The following is a 21,939-nucleotide window of genomic DNA, read 5'->3' as shown; positions in this document are numbered from 1 at the left end:
TATCCAGTGATTGGTAGGTATGATGATCAGGCATTTGACGATTTGAGTGAGGAGAGTGAAAAACAAAACAAAACTGTTGTTAAGAAATTGTTGCAGCCTGTTCCAAGTCAAGGCATTGTTGAGCAGGCCAAAAAATGGTGGATTGACACTTGTGAGCTGACACAGGGCTGACTAAGATGGTGTGCCACCATCTTGGTAAGGTATATTTTGTTTTTTTTTGTGATGAACACCCCTAAATTATTTTCAAAAGGGTTGTTTAAATTAACCCAGACACCCACTTTTCATTCATGCATCACCTTGAAATCTCCTTAGTATGCATGCACACTTTGGGGCCGTTAGGTTTCATGGTTTTGGAGTTATCGAGGAGACAGACGGATGGGCACACACTCACATTTATTGGTGGTAATTTATTATAATGATAATGATAACATATTGTTATCATTATGTATGATCATGTCACTTCCTGGTTGAATCTAAAGAAGCCTCGACAGGCAGGGATTGCTTTTGATTCTCCTCACAGTCCTTGTTTCCTAATCCTCCCCTTAACACATCCTTGATGCATGAAATAACCTTTTCCTTTTGGGATTTAGTTAATTGTTGGTCTTCTGTAAGACCATTGCACCCATGGCTTTAAATGCTGAATGGTCAGATGCCAATGTGTTGTTTCTTGCAAAATTTATGTCAAAAGGATCTTCCCTTGTATACTATTGTTGAAAACATTTTCATGCCAGACATTTACCTGACCTAAGAATTATGTCTTGCCAGAAAATAAACAAATATAGGATATTTGTCTAATTTCCAGCACCTTCATTCTCCTTGTAATCCATCGATGTGATAGCATTGATTTCTATGGTGAATAATGCTGCATTGTTGTAAATTCATTTGCTCATTATCCGGCGACGTACATTCAGCATCGTGGTTATTAAATATAACAGATGTCCATTCAACTATCCATGAATCAAGGCCTCATTCTGAGGTCGTGACAAGGCCAAAAGACACGCTGGCTGCAATATGATGTGCTTCAACCTTGTCGGAAAAAGAAATAACACAAAATAACACAACTTTCCCCTTTTTAGGGGAAGATCATTCACATATTATTAATGAACAAATTCTCAACTTAGCGTATGTGTTGACTGTGGAAGCAGTACGGCCAGTATCACACGTGACATCTTCAGCAGCAGCATGCAGGGTTTGAGTTGCTCTGAGCTCCATGATAGATTTCTCAAGCATTTATCTCCTCTCGCTAATCAGCCCCTCTGTCTCTGTGTCTGTGTCTGTCTCTGTCTCTCTCTCTGTCTGTCTCTCTCTCTCTTCTCTCTCTCCCCCCCCCCCAGGTCTGTTTCCTTTTGTTGCATTTCATAGATGCAGTCCACTGTTGAATGGAGGGGAAACCTGTTCACAGAACGAAGCCAAACAGCGAAGGCCTGAGCGTTTCACATAGCGATCATTTCACGATGCTCCGATGTGAAACCTACCAGGTATACCGCACATATAATCAGAGCACTGATCCAGGATCAACAGGCAGATGTACCTGGGTTGACGTGCCATTATCATGGCGATAGAGTTTTAAAAGTATAGCATCAAGGAGGCCATCCTGCTCCTGCTCTCCTGCTCGATGCCTAGTTATAGTTGCTTTTCACAAGTATTTTGCTTCTGTCATTTAAACGTTGCAAGAATTCTGTTCGAGTATCGTGCAGATCTTAAAACATATTGATACTATATTTATGCATGAAGTTTAAAATCAAAGTCAATAGAAAGCCAACTGGTTATTTGGTTATCTACATATAACTGCAATGTACTCAATACCCTCAAGGCAGCTTGTGATGCACTAAAATGTTCTCTTCTTCTTTCTTTACAATAACGAGGCTTGTGAAAGAGCAAGGTTGAATTGACAATGGGGTCGTGAGGCAACAATGAGGCACAACTGGCAAGGGAATATACAAACAGGAAAGGAAGAGAGAGAAATCACTGAAATCAGCAAGTAAGAGGGTTGTGGTTTGGAAGGTTTAATGAGGGTAATAAAGATCATGAGTCAAGATGGGGGATGACACGAAGCGACGGTGCACTGACTGTTTGAAGCTCTGGATGGACCGGGAATACACGACAGCCTTTGGAAAGGTGGTTCCAAGGACAGGAAAAGAGAGGAATAAAAGAGTTTGGCTGTGCAGTGAGCCTGAATTTTGGAAGTTTAACCAGGAGGGTGTTACTGGAAGAACGCATGTATCCTGTAGCTGCTGTGGAAGGTTGAAGGACTGACAGAGCAGAGGGAGCAATTTTGGAGAATAGACGGTCGAAAGACGGTAAAAAAAGTGTCGAAAACAGAGACCGGCCAGCCTGCGATGAGGAAGCAACAAACCTTGTGCGTCGGCCTCATCGTGGAAGATTCCAATCATTTTGAGAGCTTTAGATTCCACGGAACTCAGGCGACACAGATGCGATGCTGGAGCACCGGCCCATCGGGGAGAGAAATACTCCATCTGTTGCCGTGAACGTCAGTGAAAACCGATAAACCTGCTCCTCGCAACAAAAACAAAAGAAACACAGAAAAGCACAACAAAGGTGTTCCTTCCTTCCCACTCATTACAACGAACGATTCAGCCCCTACCAGTATGGCTGCCTCGTGTCTTTTGGAACTGATACAAGACACATACACATCACGTCTTGATAAGTGAAAGCAAATATCAAACAAATATTTTTCCTCTTTGCTCTCGTTTCATCATGCTGCACCCCCTGACCATCAAAACTATTGAATAATCTTTTCAACAAATCCTTGAATGTGTTTCCTTCACGCCCTTGATTGAAACCGTCCAATGACCTCGACGTGTAATCAGAGGTGATATCATGTTCAGGTGGAATCATCGAGCATTTATGGTCCTTGCGATGGGAAGCACACGGAGCATCCAAAGCACACTGGCCCCGTAAAATAACATTCCCAAGATCAACAACCAGGTCGTTCTATTATGTCACAACCATTTTAGGGGTATTTTGCCCAAAGCCTCCTAACGACTGTTCTAAAATTACCAGGCAGCAATTTCATAACATCGCCCGTGAGTTTTGCTCTGTTGCTCATTATTGCTTTTATTTGTGAGTGTAAAGCATCCTGTCGTAACAAACTGTTCATCGCGTCCGATTTGAATGCATAGCGACGTAAAACGCCTTCCTCATGACTATGCCAAGCGAATGCCCATTAGCTCGAGGCGGTGATACGACGATATCTCATTTTAAGAAGTACACACTTGCCAGAGCTCTGGTGTCTGCATGTCAGCGGAACAAGTCAAATCCTATTCCTAAATCGAGTGCACACATGAGTTCGCTCGCAGATGGAAGGCCATGCTTGTTGTGCACCTGATTCTGATTTCACCAATTCTGAACCTGCACACACTTGCACATTTACCTATCACAGGTTATTCACCGGGGGTCCTTTGATATCAGTGATCTCGGTCCGGTTGAAAAGATGTGGTTAGTGTTTGTGGCAAAACGCTCGAACCCAGTGATGATTGCTACGTACGATGAATAATGTATACGTGGCTCAGGGCTTATAATAGTGTTCAGTTCAATTGCGTTGCCGGATTAATTGGTTGAATGGCCCAGATATTGACCTAGCGTCGATTCCGTGGCTACATAGTTGCCTCAGGTGCTCCATGACCCAGAAGGATACGGGTTATTCTGACATTATACCATGGATATACGGGGTAGATACAGAATGATGATGCAGACACCGTCACTGTCCTGTTGTTTTGTTCTGTCGATGGACGGACGACCTTTGGTTGCCGCATCCTAAAATTCACTGAACAGTTTTTCCAAAACAATAAGTTTCATTGATGTGTCGATGCAATGTAAGCTGCTAGCAATCATTGTTCACCGACTTTGCAATTGACCTCCGTACTGTGCTTCCTTTCTTAATCATTCTCCGTTTCTCTTTGTGTCATCAACTGTGTTCTTAACTTTCACCTTTTCTACATCAGATTCTTTCGTTTTTTTTGCAATTAGAGATGTTATTTGTAGAACCCTATTTTTAAAATGATTTTTTCATTGATAGGACAACTGGTCTTATTGAACGAGCCTTGTATTTGAACCCTTTTGTTGTTGAGGACATTCAGCCAAATGAGTGATGTTCAAAGTGACTCGTCACCGATACTGTGACAATATGCGGTGTTACTTTACGTATGTGAACCTGAGTTTTCGTTTTGAAATTGTTGCTTTTAAACATTTTTTTTGTTGAAAAAGTATTTTGTAGAAGGAGAACATCTGAAACGGCGCCGATTGATGCGCGCCGTCTCTTATGGCAAGTGGCTTGCATCACATCTGTCCAATATGTTGTTGTTGCAACGGCCATCGGAGTTAAGATGAGTATTATAGACTAGCTATTTCATTAATAAATATCTGGCATGAGTGTTTGGTTTCTGTGTAAGATGACAGGACATGTGTCTAAGTCTGTTCAGAGGCAGATAAAATGTGCCCCTTCCCTTCACTAATGTGTCGAAAGCCCCCGACAGTCCTCCCCTATTAATCCTTAAACGAATTTACCTTTATAATCTGTCTATGTGTTTCCTTTAATGAATCGTTCGACTGCAGATCTGCAAAAGCAGTGAACCGCCCACCAATCTTCCTGAGGGTAGGCAAAAGTAGTTCAAGAGTTGAACGGTTGAACAGTCAGACAGTCCGAGATTGAGTCGGAGCCCGAGTCAGCTTGAGTGCAGAGTCAGAGAGAGCTGTGCACGAGTGAGTGGAGGAGAACGATTGGGCAGAAGGTGGTGGAAAAACTAGTCCAAGAGTCAAAATGTAAAAGCGTGTGTGTGCGCATGCGTGTGTTGCCCTGGAGCCACATGCCTGGATGCGACACTGCCTGTGATCTCCCTCCCGCTGAAACCATCACCACAAATCCATCGCCACCCTGCACAAGCCTCACATGTGGGGAATGTTTCTTTCTGTCTCGTGACCTTTAATCCTGTCTTGGTGCATTTGAGTGACTGGGTCCTAATTTATATCGCTTTAAGCCATCGAAGTATCATGGACACGTGAGGATATACAGGCTGTTCCAAAAAGACGTGGCCAACTTTGGTTGTTCATATATTTAGTTCCACAAATGACACAACGATACCCTTTGTTTCATATGATTTGTATAGAAACTCATGGTTTTCTTTATTTTCTGGTCTGGTGGCTGATTGTAAAACAAAATGGCGACTCCACAGGAGAAAGCGCAATGCGTCGAATGCTTCATTGAGACAAGATCCGACACACAAATTCAGCATAATTTCCATTCAAGGTATGGAAGAAATCCGCCATCACAGACTGGTATCAGAGAGTGGTACAAGAGTTTCAAGGAGACTGGAATTTGTAAGAAACAGAGAAGTATTGGTCGACCAAGCACAAGTGCAGCAGACGTTGAACGAGTACCTGAATCGTTTCAACAAAGTCGCAGAAAATCAATCAGACATGCATCCAGAGAACTGGGACTACCAACCACCACTGGACACAGGATTTTGTATGAAAGACTGAACCTTTATGCCCATAAGGTGCAGATTCTGTGGGAACTCAAACCAAATGATGGACCCAAACGCAAGGTGTTTGCTTTGGAAATGATCAGTCACATAGAGGATTATGAAGATCACCTGAAAAAGGTTATGTTCACACACGAAGCTTCCTTTCATTCATCGGGGAAGGTCAACTGGCAGAATGTGAGGATCTGGGAGTCTGGAAACCCCCACATGGTTATTGAACACACACGTGACGGTCCAAAGGTCAATGTGTGGTGTGGCCTTCTCCATGACCGATTTTTCTTTGCGGAGGATACAGCGACCTCAACAATTTACATTAACATGTTGAAAGGATTCGCCTTCCCACAGATTGAAGACCAGCAACCCGATATCATTTTTCAACAGGACGACGCTCTCCCTCATTAGGCCTTAGTCTTTCGAGCCGTCCTGAATGAAAAATTTCCAGGTCGCTGGATTGGCCAAGACAGACCAACCGCCTGGCATCCATGATCACTGGACATAAACCTACTTAATTTTTTTTCTGTGGGAGTTTCTCAAAGATGCTGTCCACAAGACCAAGGTGGCAAACCTGCAGGATCTTCATTGTCGGATTGTAGCTAAATGCGCACTGGTGGACGCAAACAAAACACTGCAGTTCTGACCGGAGGTCAGGTCAGGTTCGATCTGTGACCTGCTACAGGTACCATGTAAACCTGTACTAACCTGTTCCATGGTCGGGTTGTCGGCGACTAAACCGTCTCCCCCACCAGGTTTTCTGGTGAGGAGGGTGTTTGGATATGGACACCCAGCAGGATTAAAAACAAAACCTGTCAAAGGGCGGAGGAGCTCCTTGTGAGCCAACGGCCATCCATATCTAGTGCCCAACTGTGTCTGCGGACGTCCTCCTGCAGTTGGGTTACTTCTTATTAGGAGGTTGGTGGCAGGATTTGCACTCCAGCCACCGTAAAACGCTTCATTCCGCAAAACGCAAAAACGCAAAAAAATCTGAAAACCCACTCCGTGGGAGTACCTCCTGTGCAGCTTCCCTTCGCAGGGCAGCTCACCGGATGATGGGATTGGGGCAAAGCCTTCGGGACCCCCAATCTTTGATAGGAGGGAAACCACGGGGTAACATCCCTGGGTCAGATTGCGGGAGAGTGTGTCGGAGTGGTGCTGAGGTGTCGTCCACCAGACGGCGGTCTCCTTGGGTTAACCTGAGGCGGTCCCTTCGGGTGGGTGCCTGGAATGTCCTATCCCTAAGAGAGGATGATCACCTGTCTCTGTTATCATCTGAGCTCAAGCGTTTGGACATCGGGATTGCAGCTCTCTCTGAGGTTCGGAGACCGGATTGCGGCGAGATAATGGTGGGTGGTTACACCTACTATTGGTCTGGTCGCTCTGATGGTTACCATACCCAAGGAGTTGCTGTAGCTGTGTCCAATAAGCTGACCCCAATGATAATTGAGGTAACACCGGTCAACGAGCGTATTATGAGATTAAGGATTCGTCACTCCTTAGGTGTCATTTCCTGGTCTCTATTTATGCTCCGACTGAGGCGAGTGATCTTACCGTGAAGGACACATTCTACGCCACACTCGAGTCTGTGGTTGATCAGTGCCCCAGACGAGATACACTTCTAGTCTTGGGGGATTTCAATGCATCGACTGGAACTGATAGGGATGGTTATGAGGTGTGTGTTGGTCCCCATGGGTCAGGAACTATGAACCAGAATAGCACTAAGTTCCTTGACTTTGCAAGAAGTCATGGACTTAGGGTGGCTGGTTCATGGTTTCAGCGCCCGCAAGCTCATCGCTGGACTTGGTATTCCAACGCTGGCGGTGTGGCAAAGGAGATTGACCATGTCCTCATTGACGGTCGTTGGAGGATGATCCAGAACTGCAGGGTCTACCGGAGTGCTCAGTTCCTCAATACTGACCACAGGCTTGTTGTAGCAACTCTAAAGCTGCACCTTAAATCCTGGAGAATTGTACCATCCCAGCCTAGGCTGGATGTTGCCAAGCTCAGGGATGAGAGAGTAGCTGAGGAGTTTGCGAACAGGCTGAGTGGACACTTGGGGGGTCTGGGTGCTTTGGGGGGTCCTGAAGAGTTGTGGAGCACCTTCAAGACCACCGTCCTTGATGTTGCCGGTGGATGCCTTGGAGTTCACCGCAGGGCAAAGAAGAATTTTGTCTCTCAAGGGACACTGGATACCATTGACCAGAGTCGCAGGGCCAGGCTGAATGGCAGAGCTGAGCTGTTCAGGGAGCTGAGGCGTAAAACTGTACGTGCACTGAGGGTGGACAAGGAGGCCTATGTGCGAGGAATCTGTGAGGGTAGAGCATCACCTGTGGACAGGTGATTCTCGTCCCGCTTACAGGGGAATCGCGCATTACGTTCATCCAAGCCCATCCTCGGAGCACTGCAGTTCGAGCAGAGAGTGGTAGGCTCTTGACAGAGGAGTCTGAAGTGAAGGCCCGCTGGGCCGGTTACTTCGAGCGGTTGTACCAGGCTGATCCCCCAGCTGTCGAGTTGGACGTCAAGGGTGTTACAATCCCTGTTGCTGACCCTCGAATCAACTGTGGTCCACCATCGCTTGTGGAAACACGGGCTGCGGTGAACCAGTTGAAACGGGGCAAAGCTCCAGGGATCTGTGGCATTCATGCCGAACTTCTCAAGGCTGGTGGAAATGCTGCACTCGCGTCGTTGCATGCAGTTTTGTGCTCTGCCTGGAACACAGGCATCATCCCAACTGACTGGAAGAGGGGCCTTGTTGTCCCTCTCTGGAAAGGGAAGGGTGATCGCCAAGACTGCAACAACTACCGAGGGTGACGCTGCTCTCAGTGCCGGGCAAGGTCTTTGCTCGGATAATTCTTGATAGGGTTCGCCACCATCTGCTTGAGCACCAGCGTCCAGAGCAGTCAGGCTTTACACCAAAGAGGTCAACGATTGACCGTATCCTTGCACTTCGTGTCCTCACCGAACGCAGACGAGAGTTTCGGCAGGGGCTGCTTGCAGCCTATGTTGATCTCTGTAAAGCGTTCGATTCAGTGAATCGGGATGTCCTCTGGAGGATTCTTGGTCTTCGTGGGGTGCCACCAAAACTGATCGATCTGATGTCTGAACTCTACTCTGGTACTGAGAGTGCTGTGAAGTGTGGTGGTACCATCTCTGACTTATTTCCAGTTGTTACTGGAGTTCGTCAGGGGTGTGTACTTGCCCCCACACTTTTCAGCACTTGTATGGACTGGATTTTTGGGAGGATGTCGGAGAGATCAAGTTGCGGTGCATCGTTTGGCAATGTCAAGATCTCGGACCTTGATTTTGCAGATGATGCAGTCATCTTTGCGGAGACTTTAGACATCCTCTTGGGGGCCCTCGAGGTGCTGAATGAGGAGTCGGAGCCGTTGGGATTACGGATTTCTTGGGTCAAAACAAAGATCCAGGCTTTCGGTGACATCTTGGATGCTGCTGTCCTGTCTGTGTCTGTTTGTGGTGAGGATGTTGAGGTCGTGGATAGATTCACTTACCTTGGCAGTGATATTCATGTCTCCGCAGGTTGTGAGCCGGAGGTCAATAGACGTCTGGGTCGGGCCTGGGGAGTCATGGATTCACTGGATCATGGGGTGTGGCGCTGCCGGTACCTGTGCGGGAGGACGAAAGTCCGAGTCTTCAGGTCCTTGGTACTTCCAGTCTTGCTCTATGGGTGCGAGACTTGGACTTTGACCAAGGATCTGAGACGGAGACTTAATTCCTTTGGTACCAGGTCTCTTCGGAGAATCCTTGGCTATCGCTGGTCGGATTTTGTGTCCAACGAGCGGTTGCTGAGAGAGACTCGGATGAGATTTGTTACCTGCATAGTCCGTGAGCGTCAGCTGCGGCTGTATGGACATGTGGCTCGTTTTCCTGACGCTGATCCTGCTCACCAGATTCTCTCAGCGAGGGAGTCTCATGAGTGGAGGAGGCCAGTGGGCCGACCACGTGCCTCATGGTTGCAGCAGGTTGACCATCATCTCAAGGAGATGGGGATGGGCCTGGCATCTGCCTGGGGGATGGCCAGACGGAGGCCCCTGGAGTACCGGCGGAAAGTGGACGCAGCGACGCGCTGTTCTGGCACATGCTCCCATACCTGACCTGACCTGAACCCGATATCATTTTTCAACAGGACGACGCTCTCCCTCATTAGGCCTTAGTCTTTCGAGCCGTCCTGAATGAAAAATTTCCAGGTCGCTGGATTGGCCAAGACAGACCAACCGCCTGGCATCCATGATCACTGGACATAAACCTACTTAATTTTTTTTCTGTGGGAGTTTCTCAAAGATGCTGTCCACAAGACCAAGGTGGCAAACCTGCAGGATCTTCATTGTCGGATTGTAGCTAAATGCGCACTGGTGGACGCAAACATGCTGAGTCAAACATGACAATAACTCTTGTACCGTCTTGATGTCCTGCACGTAACAGACAGAGCTCACATTGAGTGTATTGATGATGTGCACAAATCTATATGAGTTTCTGTATCACACAATCCAAAGGGTATCATTGCATTATTTGTGGTTCTAAACATATTAACAACCAAAGTTGTCCAGGTCTTTTTGGAACAACCTGTAGTTAATTACCAATAAATCATTGCTTCTTGTTCTTCCCTCTCCTTCATTATTAACATACGCTGGTTTACACCATGAAATCATTGGCTTGGTGCGCAGTCGGAATTGAGAACAAATAACCATAGCCTGAGTAAATCCACGGCCTTCAGGAAATCGGCGCAAAAAATCCTTGGTAGAAGGGTTCAAAAATGCAGTGGTTTGTCGAGGGTCTTCGCTCAGCTCCCATCCTTTTCGAACCGATGAACACAGTGCAGGCGATAGGACTCATTGCAGTTATTGTTTCACCGGAAACTGAAGTGAAGATCCTCTGGGGTTTCTCTGCGGATGGCGTCGCAGTCCAGAGGACTATCTGTCACTAAGTTGGTGACCATCCAAATGGAAGATTTGACCTGTGTCCACCTACGGTCCACTGTAACAATATCTTCTTTCTTTTGGGTGGGGGGGGGGGGTAGAAACCAATTGAGGAATGTGAACTTAAAAAAATTGGAGAAGGAAAAAAGGAAAAATGATGAGGGGAGCAAATAAATAGGGAGGGTGGGGACCAAATGATTCGAAAGCAACGTTCATTCCAGATTTGTGATATGATGTTAATACCAACTGGTCGAGTCATTTGTAGTTAATTTTCTCAACGTTATAGGCCCCGTAACGGCCCTAATTATAACTGTTTTGATCGACAGGAATTAGTGATTGTTCAGGGTGTCGCAAGTAACCTGCCGACTCCTTTCGAAAGACACTGTGGGATCTTTAACGCCGGCCACTGCCTCGTGCTTAGATGAGTCTTCCATGGACAATGTATTTGGTTCAGTGGCCCAGGTATAGACGGCACCCATGGATTCCTCGCCCTGCATATAGAACACCACGATCACAGTCTATAGCTGGGCTGAGATTCAACCCCAAGCTAGGTGGCTTAGAGGCGAGTGTAAATGAGCTGTCCTGCCAGCATTAATTGGACGACGGTACACAAAATACAAAAGAAGCAACTCTCAAATATTTCATTATCCTCTTTCACTCATTGTTTGCCATGGCAGCAGCCTTTATATGCATGCTCTGCACTTTCCATTTTGTAAAGGCAAGAATGACTTATCACCAACTCAATGAACTCTTCCACAGCGGATTCTGTCGGCTTCAAAGGCTGAATTATACACCTTCTCGAGGTAATGTGTATTCGAGCTGCACCCTATTCGTAAGTCCTGTAATCATGTTCTCCGCATGTGTAAAAATCATCAGATATTATGCTGATTGAGGTCATCTGATTTGGATTTGTTAACATCCCTTATTTGGTAACTTTAGAAGAAAAAAACTTTTAATTTCCTCCGCCACCGGAGGTGAAGGAGGTTATGTTTTCACCCCTTTCTGGCTGTTTGTTTGATTGTGTGCAGGATATCTCAAAGAGTTGCGGACGGATTCGGAAGAAATTCGGTGGGCAGGTTGGATGTGTGACAACGACGAACTGATTAGATTTTGGTGAAGATCCGGATCTGGAGCTGACTAATGGAATTTTAAAAATGATTCTTCAACATTGAGAGATAGGGCTAAACCGATATTTAACAGGATACCTCAAAAAGTTGTGGACGTATTTGAACGAAACTTGGTGGACAGGTTGGGAGTGTGGCAAGGACGAATTGGTTCAATTTTGGTGAAGATCCGAATCCGGATCTGGATACGAGAATTATTTAATTTTCGTGATTCTTCATCATTGAGAGATCAGGCCAAAAACGAAAAAATTAAATAATTCTCATGTCCAGATTTGGATTCGGATTTTCACCAAAATCGAACCACTTCTTCCTTGTGAAACACCAAACCTGTTCACCAAGTTTCGTCTGAATTCATCAACAACCTTTTGAGATATTGTGCTATGTATCGTTTTTGGCCCGATCACTCAATGGTGAAGAATCATTTCAACAATTATTGTAGCCGGATCCGGATACGGATCTTCACCAAAATCTATTCAGTTTGCCCTTGTCACACACCCAACCGTCTTCAAAATTTCATCGAGATCCGTCCACAACTTTTTGAGATATCCTGCACACAGACAGGCAAACAGACAGAAAGGAGTGAAAACATTACCTCCTTCAGCTTCGGTGGCGGAGGTAAAACGAAGAAAATCCAATGTTTAACTTTTCTTAATAAGCCATCTTCACAATATAGTTATTTCTTGTATCGAAACACACATGATGGGGAAGAAATTATTCTGTGACAAACGATCTTAAGGACCACCATCATTTTCCCCACTTAAATATGTGGTTATAACACGCAAACCTTCGCTACGTTTTGTGTGTTGCGCTTTGTCTCCACACGAGATAACAACGGGAACTTGTTCAGCAGCAATTCACTGCTTTTGGAAAATATTTCTTCCATTCCTGGAAACATTTTTTTTCTTGTAAAACCAAAAACGATCTGCAGGCTCGGTTGCATTTTGAAAGGATATTTCATACATTTTGGAGTCGCAGAAAATCATAAAATAGCAAAGGCAAGTGAAAATACAAAAACATTTTATGAAGGCAATCAACGCTATCAAAAGGAAAGCAACCGCCTCAAATACGAGAATACGAACGGGCGAAGAAGGCATTAAGAAAAAAGTACAATGATGCTTGGGAGAATAACCTGAGCAGGGAAATTGAAGAGGTAGAGAAGACACACATTATCTGCAAACATGATAGCAGTTGGCACCTCATAAACTATTTTAGCAGAAGGATGGCTTCCGAAAAAGGTTTTACTAAAGGAAATACTGATCTAGAAAGGGTTAAGAACTGGTACACTCATTTTCAGAATCATCTTGGGAGCCCACTGATAATAGTTGATGAGTCAGAATAAGTCATAACTGTCAGGGAAGACATTTCCATCAGGATTGGTCAGTCGAGAATGAAGACTATAATAAACTCTAAAACCAGAATACGTCATGCAGAGTACGATACTTGCAAAATCCACAAAACAAATTTGACTTCAAAAATAATTGGTGGTTGAATTCAATGACCAAATGTGCAACTCCTCTTAAAATTTCAAGTCAATCGGATGAAAATTGAGGATTTTAGAAATCTCACCTGTTGTTGACCTTTGGCCTATGTTGATCTTTTGACGTCAAAAACAAGACGCTTCTTCTTCATTATCATAAACTCTATCATGTGGTGAAGTTTCGTGAAGATCGGTTTAAAATTGTTACCTTTAGGCGATAAACAGACAGGCAGACAAACAAACAAGAAGAAGACGTCGTGCACAGCACGATACTTGCAAAATTCATAAATCAGATTTGACCTAAAAAAAAAACGATAATTGGCGGTTGAATTCAGTGACCTGAAATATAACTCCTCTACAAATTTTAAGTCAATCGGATGAAAATTGAGGATTTTAGAAATGTCACCTTGGCTGTTGACTTTTGACCTATGTTGACCTTTTGGTCCATGTTGACCTCAAAAATAATTGGCCAGTGGAATTCAGTGACAAGAAATATATATCCTCTTCAAAGTTCAAGTGAATCGGATGAAAAAGAATTTTAGAAATTTGGCCTATGTTGACCTTTTGGCCAATATGGACCTTAAAAATAATTGGCTAGTTGAATTCAGTGACCTGATATGAAAATCCTCTTCAAATTTCAAGTCAAGGAAATGAGGACGGGACTTTTTCAGTGTTGTCGCAGGTCATGATTGAAATGGAGGCTGGAGTGAGCGCAGGATATAACACAAGAATGATGCACCAGGGGAAGAGGAAGGGAGCTTTGGTACTGAGAGAATCAGGCTGGGAGAGCGACATTGGAGAATGTAGGGCCCATGGAGATCACGATAACGAACGAAGAAGAAGGTTTGAGCAGGTCACGTGATCGGGGGTTATATAAGAGGCGAGCCTGCACTGGTTAGATCTGGCATCATCGTCTCTCCTCACTGACTTCGCTTGAGGCCTATATCCTGGTCGTGCACCCCACTTCTGCCTGTCCCTGGTTCCAAACCTCATGTTTGCGATATTTGGTGCAGAGGGGAGGTCAGCATTGGACGCAGAGGTGTGCATCTAAGGAGATTTGGTCGGTGCCTAGCATGTCGTGCCAAGGGCTGGTGAACATTTTCCTGCCTTCCACTCGTGATGGACCTTTGTCTGCTCACCGGACAGATAAGCCTGGCCTCTGGGGGATTTTCTGGGTGTCTTTTTATCTACCCCTTTGTTTGTCGAGTGCATCTGTGTGTGGGAGCGCTCCATTTAGGCCTTTATTTATTACTTACGAAATCTAAAGAGTTCGTAAGTATATCGATGACTTCCGTCCTCTGTTTGTGTGTTTGGTTGTTTGTTTGTTTGTTTGTGTGTGTGTTTGTGTGTTTGTTTGTAGGCACGATAACTTGAGAACAGAAGAAGCTGCCAATGTCAAATTACACCACGTGATTCAGGAGGGTGATGGCTAGCGCCGATTAGCTTTTGGTCAAAATCGATCAAAGGTCAAGGTCACAGTGAGGTCAAACATAATTCCGTAAATTCACGTGGAGAAATGGAGTATTTTTGCTTCGGCCTACGTTACGAGTTCGTTTTAACTTCGATTTTAATTTTGTCTTCGGTTTTTGCGATCGCTTGGGACGCTTAACACTCGGTTGTCGAAATTCTGGTAAAAATCGGATGTTTTGGAGACGTTTTAAGATTGAATAAAAAATATTTCACTCGCCGCGTCACGGCTCGTCACCTGGTGCAGCGCGCTCGAGCAGACGCGTCGTTGAGTCACGTAAAGGTTTTGCGTGTGCGCGCTGATGGTGTTTTCGATAAAGATGGTGTTTCAAAGTCATTTTTTTATCCCAATAAAGGTTATCGTCGCATGCCTGACTTGCTAAGCTGTCGGGTTATGTAAAGATTGTTGGTGGGTGGCCGAATATTACGGTTTTGTGACTTTGATAAAATAATATTAAATAATTGCTTGGAGAAATGGAGATTTTTGCTTTGGTCGACGTTACGAGTTCGTTTTAACTCGGATCGCAATTCTGTTTTCACTTATGGTAATGGCTAAGTATGCTTAACACTCGGTTGTCGAAATTCTGGTAAAAATCAGATGTTTTATGAGATTTATGTCAGGTGTCGTATCTGAGGCTTAACTGAAGATTATGCTAATGAGGGGGATTGTAACACACGGTATTACGCGCTCGTTTTAAAGTCAATTTCAATCCTGTCTTCACTTTTGGTAACGGTTAAGTATGCTTAACACTCAGTTGTCAAAATTCTGCTAAAAATCGGATGTTTTATGAGATTTATGGCGGGTGTCGTATCTGAGGCTTAACTGAAGATTATGCTAATGAGGGGGATTGTAACACACGGCATTATGCGCTCGTTTTAAAGTCAATTTCAATCCTGTCTTCAATTTTGGTAACGGTTAAGTATGCTTAACACTCGGTTGTCGAAATTCTGGTAAATATCGGATGTTTTATGAGAGGTTTGGTACAGAATAATCGTAGAAACTTCTGGTTTGCGTCGCTACCTTCTCTAGAGACAGCTTTTATTAGACAAGGTCAGAGGTCAAGTTGATGATTTCGTAAGTACCAGTCTATGACTGCTTGTTTTATTTGTTGTTGCATTTCCTGCATTATTGTACATTTTCTTGGTTCGGGTGATTAAACCCGCAAAATCCCCACTCAATCTCCCGTTGCTTTGCATTTCCTGCACGTGCGAAAGGTTCCTGCCAAAAACTCGGACGCCTCGACTGTAACCGTTTGGCCATCCGTGCATGGTCGGTTTTACCTCATCGTACACGCGACGATGTCCTTTCTTATTCACCATAAACAGCTGGAGAGATGACATGAAGGATTAATCAGCAATCGACTTCATTTACAACACGTCATTACATTTTAAATGTAAGTAGGATTTATTTTGTCCTGGTTTAAACACCATCATTATCGACCAGCACGTTGAAACCACAGATGGAATAAAACTTGAGAGAGTCAATGACTTCAAGTATCTTGGTTCCTGGGTTAACATAACTGCTGAGGATATCAAACAAAGGAAAGCTGTTGCATGGGGAGGTTCCAGCAAACTTTCAAGAACATGGAAGTCGACACTCTCGGCATATCGAAGAACGACTGTTCATGACAACAGTTGAGTCTGTTCCGCTTTATGGAAGTGAAGCAGGAATCCTCACTGTGACCCACGAGAATGTACTTGATGGATGGTGTGCTCGGCTTCGTTGTTCAGCTCTCAATGTCCATTGGTCTGAACATGAGACAAATAAAGAGCTCCATGGTTACTTTATGCCTGGTGTTGACTTAATGGGAACGTGATAGGTGATAGGTGGTAGGTGATGGGCTCCATCTGATCCTGAGTTCAAATCCCGCTCAGCTGTTGAAATAATATCAGGTGGGGTTAAGTTGACCTGTCATCCTTCCGAGGTCGGCAAAATGAGTGCCAGTTTGTTGGTACACTGTGTCGGAGTGGCGACCCATCCAGGATTGTGCCCAATAGCCAAGGAGACTGCTTAGGCAGCACCAACGCTCTGTACAGAGTATGGTCCCAATGGATGGATGGTTGGTTCTTTCCCAAGGCTGTCAGTTAAAATTAGGAGAATACGTCTCAGGATTGCCTGGCACTGCTACCACTGCAAAAACGAATCTGTTTCCAATTTATACTCTGGATAACTCAACACGGAAGGCTGAAGTGTGGCAGACCGGCTCTTAACCACAGTACATCAACACGCTGAAGAAGGATACGGGCCCGGAGACTGAGGAACTGCACACAGCAATGCTTGATCAATAGGATTGGAAGCTTAGGGTCAATGTCACTTGAGTTCAGCCTAAGAGACAACTGAAGGAGAAGAGGAAGAAGAGTGATATGGCAAAGACAACTAATATGCTGAGACAAGTTTAAGGATGTTATACCACATATACTGTCATGTTCTCTTAAAGAGGAACCCAAACGCTCAGACCACCTCAGTGCAAATCTATCCCTCGATACCGTACAAAATAGATATGATATGTCTTTTTCCGATTTCTGATTTACAAACGAGGTAAATTTGCAATTAATTTATGAAATCTTCTTCTTCTTCTTCAGATTAGCCATGGCGTCACACATGGAAGTAGACCACCAGATCCGTACTGTATACGGGTTACATCGCGGAATGACTTAGCGTAAATGGCGAATAATTTTCGATTTTTTTCACAAATATACCAAGTCGATACGTCCTTTGTGGTTGTAGTAATACAAACCGAGATGGTTTCACGCAAAACACAAACGGCTAAAACACCCAAGGTTTGCCAGAAATTGGACGAGGTTTGTCCGAAATACCTGAGTGTGGATCTGGCTCAGAAAATGTTCGCTTTTGTCCTTGGAACATATTACAGAGCACATTAAGATACAGCAGAGATGGCGAGATCTTGTGGTTATCTACCGCTATTGAGAGGGGACGACATCCCCATGATAAAGTGGAAGAAAATGCTGTCACTCAAAAATTGTAACATCATCTCTACCGGAATATGGACACGGGCGATTTGAGTGCTGAATCAAACACCTGTACCTCCACTCCACATCCACTATCCCTCCACAATCACCTTCATAATACTCACTACCATCCCACACACCAGCCTCCACTGGGGAGGGGCATCCACACCTCACGGACATGATGGTGGGCACGGCACAGACACAAATGGCATCCGGGAAAAGTATGAACATTTAAGACACCTGGTCAGCCTGCGACAGTGGGATAAAGCATTCGTCGCTTGTCCGCCGTGTCCGAGTCTGCCTGGGTGGTGTTGGCTGTTAGGCGATAACGGATGTTGCTGCTTGAGTAATATATAAAATGATTTATCAATTAATACAAAATCCCTCCCTTATGAATCCGGTAATTGAACGGAAAATCAAACCCTCCCAAGCTGACGTGATCATGTGACCAGCGTTTTCATCTTCACGAACACTTCCGCCTTCTTCCTCTGAATCGCTCGCACAAGGTTCGAAACGATTCGGCTCCAAAATTCCCCTGAAAACGTTTCCATCAACAATTTTGTCTCCAATAGTTTCTTCAAAATCCCACTGATCACTTTCAACATTGTGAGAACCTTCAGTCGCGAATGAAGGTGGAATTGGTGTCTGAATCCGAGCTCGACTGCACCGTTTCTCGATGTAAGCGGCCGTTCGGATCAACATGGATTCAGGGTGTGATGTCACAGGCGAAATCTAAAATCGAAACTCTCGGGCTTTTTTTGACACTTTGTGATTGGAAAAAAATAATTCCATTTTTTTCCTGCTTCAAATTGGACTGTGGTTCATGATGCTTAATGGTTTCTAGAAAAAGAAATTGCATTTGGGTTCCCCTTTAACATTGGAACGTTTTGTAATATACAGTGGACACTTGAGAGCAACAACCAGGCTGACACAATGGCCAAGAAGTATGCATACAAGCACACTGAGCTATCTAGCCTGGGTTTGAATCCCAGCCCAGTCATAAACTTTCATTGCAGTGTTTCACAGCCAGGCTGATTCATCAATGTGTGTGCCGTCTCTTGGATGGACATTAAACTGGCCGTCCTATCTGCCAACATTGGTTGGTGGATGGTACAGATCCCACAGTATGCTTTGTGAAAAGTATCCAAGCTCTCACCGGCATCATGAAGAAATCACAAATTTCTGTCACCTTTAATTGAACATCAGGCTCGACCAACCCAATCAGAAAGTGGGAATAATTGAGGCCGTTAAAGAAGGAGAAGTAGTAGTCGTGGTATTGATAACTACACTACCCACCAATTTTAATTAATCAATCTGTTTCGGCCATAGGGTTCCACATAGTCCGCTGCCGCCAATTGGAATAGCGACAGTTGTAAAAGTTTGTGCTGTATTGATTTCTGAATTTCAATGTTATGGAATGAGGTTTAAGATGAGGAAACAGTAATGTATTCCGGTGAACACTAACTATTGCCATGTAACTACGAACAAGGCTAAACTCAGCACAAATGCAGTGCTAACCCCAAAGTGAACTTGCTTATTAATCACAACAGTAACCATAACCTCACTCCACACGGCTGTGCAGTCAACAAAATTTGGAGGTTGCTCAAGTAAAGTGTGTAAAAAAAGAAACGTATTAATTAAGACAAACCTTAACGTTAACTCCTTTGCTAATGAGCAAGGTGAATTGTCAGCACAAATGCAGCACTTTGCACCATCAGTGTCGTATCATCAGGACCACTTACAACAGCTATCGTGCACTCACTTGGCAGATTATCATTCATCAATCAAAATGATGTGAGGCAAATTTATTTGACTGTCAGCACAATATGGAGCAGATGAGTACACTACCGGTCAAAAGTTTTAGAACACCCCCATTTTTCCAGGTTTACTGAAATTTAAGCGGTTTAATGTTTCAATGTACTCTGAAATTAAAGCATAGAACAAATAAGCAATTGCAGATAAAAAATAAATCATGGAATCGTTTTGTTGAACAAAATTTAATCGAGATTTTTGACTCATCAAAGTAGCCACCTTTTACAGATATAACAGCCGAACATACTCGTGGCATTTTTTCTACAATGGAAATCAAATATTGTTTGGAAAGTTCTTCCCAACACTGTTGCAGAAGTTCCCATAAATGTGTTGCACTTGTGGGTTGCTTTGCTTTCACCCTTCTGTCCAGTTCATCCCAAACCAGCTCGATGGGATTTAAGTCTGGAGACTGTGCTGGCCATTCCATTATTTGAAGCCTACCATCTTGTTCTTTTCTTCGAAGGTAGTTCTGACATGGCCTGGAGGTATGTTTTGGGTCGTTATCTTGCTGTAGGATGAACCCCTGACCAACTAGGCATAGAACAGAGGGTATTGCATGGTGCTGCAAAATGCTGTGGTCGCCCCTTTGGTTCAGAGTGCCAGTCACTCTGTGCAAGTCGCTGACTCTGGATCCAGCAAAAGAGCCCCAGATCATCACGTTTCCTCCTCCATGTTTGACAGTTGGTGTCACACACTGAGGAACCATCCTTTCGCCTACTCGACGGTGTACAAAAACCCTGCATGATGAACCGAAGAATTAAAATTTTCATTCATCGGTCCATCAAACCTTCTTCCAGTTTTCAGTAGTCCACTGGCGGTGCTTTGTGGCCCAGGCAAGCCTCTTTTTCTTATATTGCTATCTTAGCAATGGCTTTCTTACTGCCACTCGACCTGTCAAACCTGTAGCTTGAAGTCTTCTCTTCACAGTCGAAACTGAGACTTCCTTACTTCGACCAGTGTTAAGCTGTGCTTGAAGCTGCTGTCCTATGAGCCGCCCATCACGCAAGCTGTTGACTCTCAGAAACTTGTCTTCTGATTGTGTTGTGGTTTTTGGTCTATCAGACCTCTTCCTGTCAGAGTTTCCTCCAGTTTCCAAGTGCCTTTTGATTGTGTCGGAAAATGTACTCACTGACACCTTGGCTGCTTTGCAATTTCTCCAAAGGAAAGACCGACACTTTTAAGGGTTATAATGGTCTGTCTGTCTTCCTTTGTTAATTGTCTTTTTCTCGCCATGTTGATAGCAATATACTACTTCTGCAGTGCAATATTGTCCAAATATTGCTTCAGAGGGTGTAGCAACACAGTCTATTCCAACACTGCTTTTATACAGGCAGAGGGTTTGTAACTAATCAACAAAAGTTGGGACACCTGAAGGAACTGTTTGAATCAACTTTCAAGACTTAATTTACTTCCATTGCTGCAGAACAGCTGCAGTTGCTAACTAATTACTTGTTCCCTGAAAAGGACCTTTTTTAACAACTCTGAAATTTACATTATTTTTCAGTTTTTGGTAACCTAAACTTTGTTTTTTTAACCTCTGGCAGTTTGCTGCTTACCTTTGTACCATTTCAGATTATTCACTGGATTTGAACTGTTTAAATTTCAGTAAAAACTAGAAAAATGGGGGTGTTCTAAAACTTTTGACTGGCCATGTATATGGCTACATATTGTAAATATATATGTGTATATATATATATATATATATATATATATATATATATATATATATATATATATATATATATATACATATGCATGTGTATATATATATATATATATATATATATATATATATATATATATATATATATATATATATATATATATATATATATATGTACACATATATACATACATATATATATATATATATATATATATATATATATATATATATATATATATATATATATATATATATATATATATATATACTGTCGAACCCCACTATTTGTGAGGCTTATGTTCATGAAAAATGCCGCGAATGTCGGGTCCATTTTTATGATTTTTATTTTTAACATAGTCGAGGCTCGTGGAAGAGTTTTGACACAGAACAATTCAGGACACAACAAAACAAGGGGAACAGCAGGAGAAAGAGGAAACACCAACAGCAGGGCGAAGGGACAAAGTAGATGGAGACGGGCAAACAAGGGATGCAGGCAACGATAAGGGGAAGAGATAACACAAAGGGTGGACAAGATGAATACAGAAGCAAAATTGTGTTTGACCAGTTTGTGATTTTTGAGGAGAGAGAAGAGGCTGCTGCCTTGTCTGTAAGATGGATGAGAGATGTCACGGCAGAGAGTGGAGTCATCTGCAAAGAGATTAAGAGGGTTTTCCAGAAAGTCAGTGAGATCATTGATGAACATTAGGAATAAGGTGGGGTTTAAAACATTACCTTCAGGTACTCCAGCTTTGACAAGGAGAGGATTTGAAAGCGTTTGGTCGAGAGCCACACGTTGTCTACGAGAGTAGAGGAAGTCAGGATGTTAATCCAAGAGTGGAGTTGGCCTTGGTTTCCAGAGGCAGACAATTTTGAGAGCAAAGCAGGATGCCAGACTGTATCAAATGCTCGAGATATGTCCAGAGAGATGGCCCTGATCTCATGTCTGATATCACGGACCTCCACCATTGTTGAGAGAGTAGAAATAGCATGTCCA

At 43.8% G+C, this 21,939-nt stretch overlaps 1 protein-coding gene across 1 annotated transcript in view; it reads left to right on the top strand.

Annotated features, from left to right (window-relative positions):
- The first annotated feature begins 1,334 nt into the window (after positions 1-1,334).
- The window catches only part of LOC147019454 (plexin-A4-like), a 537,201-nt gene continuing 516,596 nt past the window's right edge, over positions 1,335-21,939 (top strand). The window contains exon 1 of the mRNA XM_085893965.1: positions 1,335-1,478. The gene's annotated coding sequence lies outside the window, so the exon portion shown is untranslated. The remainder of the gene's footprint in view (positions 1,479-21,939) is intronic.

Source organism: Eptatretus burgeri, chromosome 9 (assembly GCF_056783735.1).
Source record: "Eptatretus burgeri isolate ZD-2024b chromosome 9, Ebu_testis_v1, whole genome shotgun sequence".
Lineage (NCBI taxonomy): Eukaryota > Metazoa > Chordata > Myxini > Myxiniformes > Myxinidae > Eptatretus > Eptatretus burgeri.
Note: the sequence above shows the minus strand (reverse complement) of the source record. Positions and strands in the feature narration are given on the sequence as shown.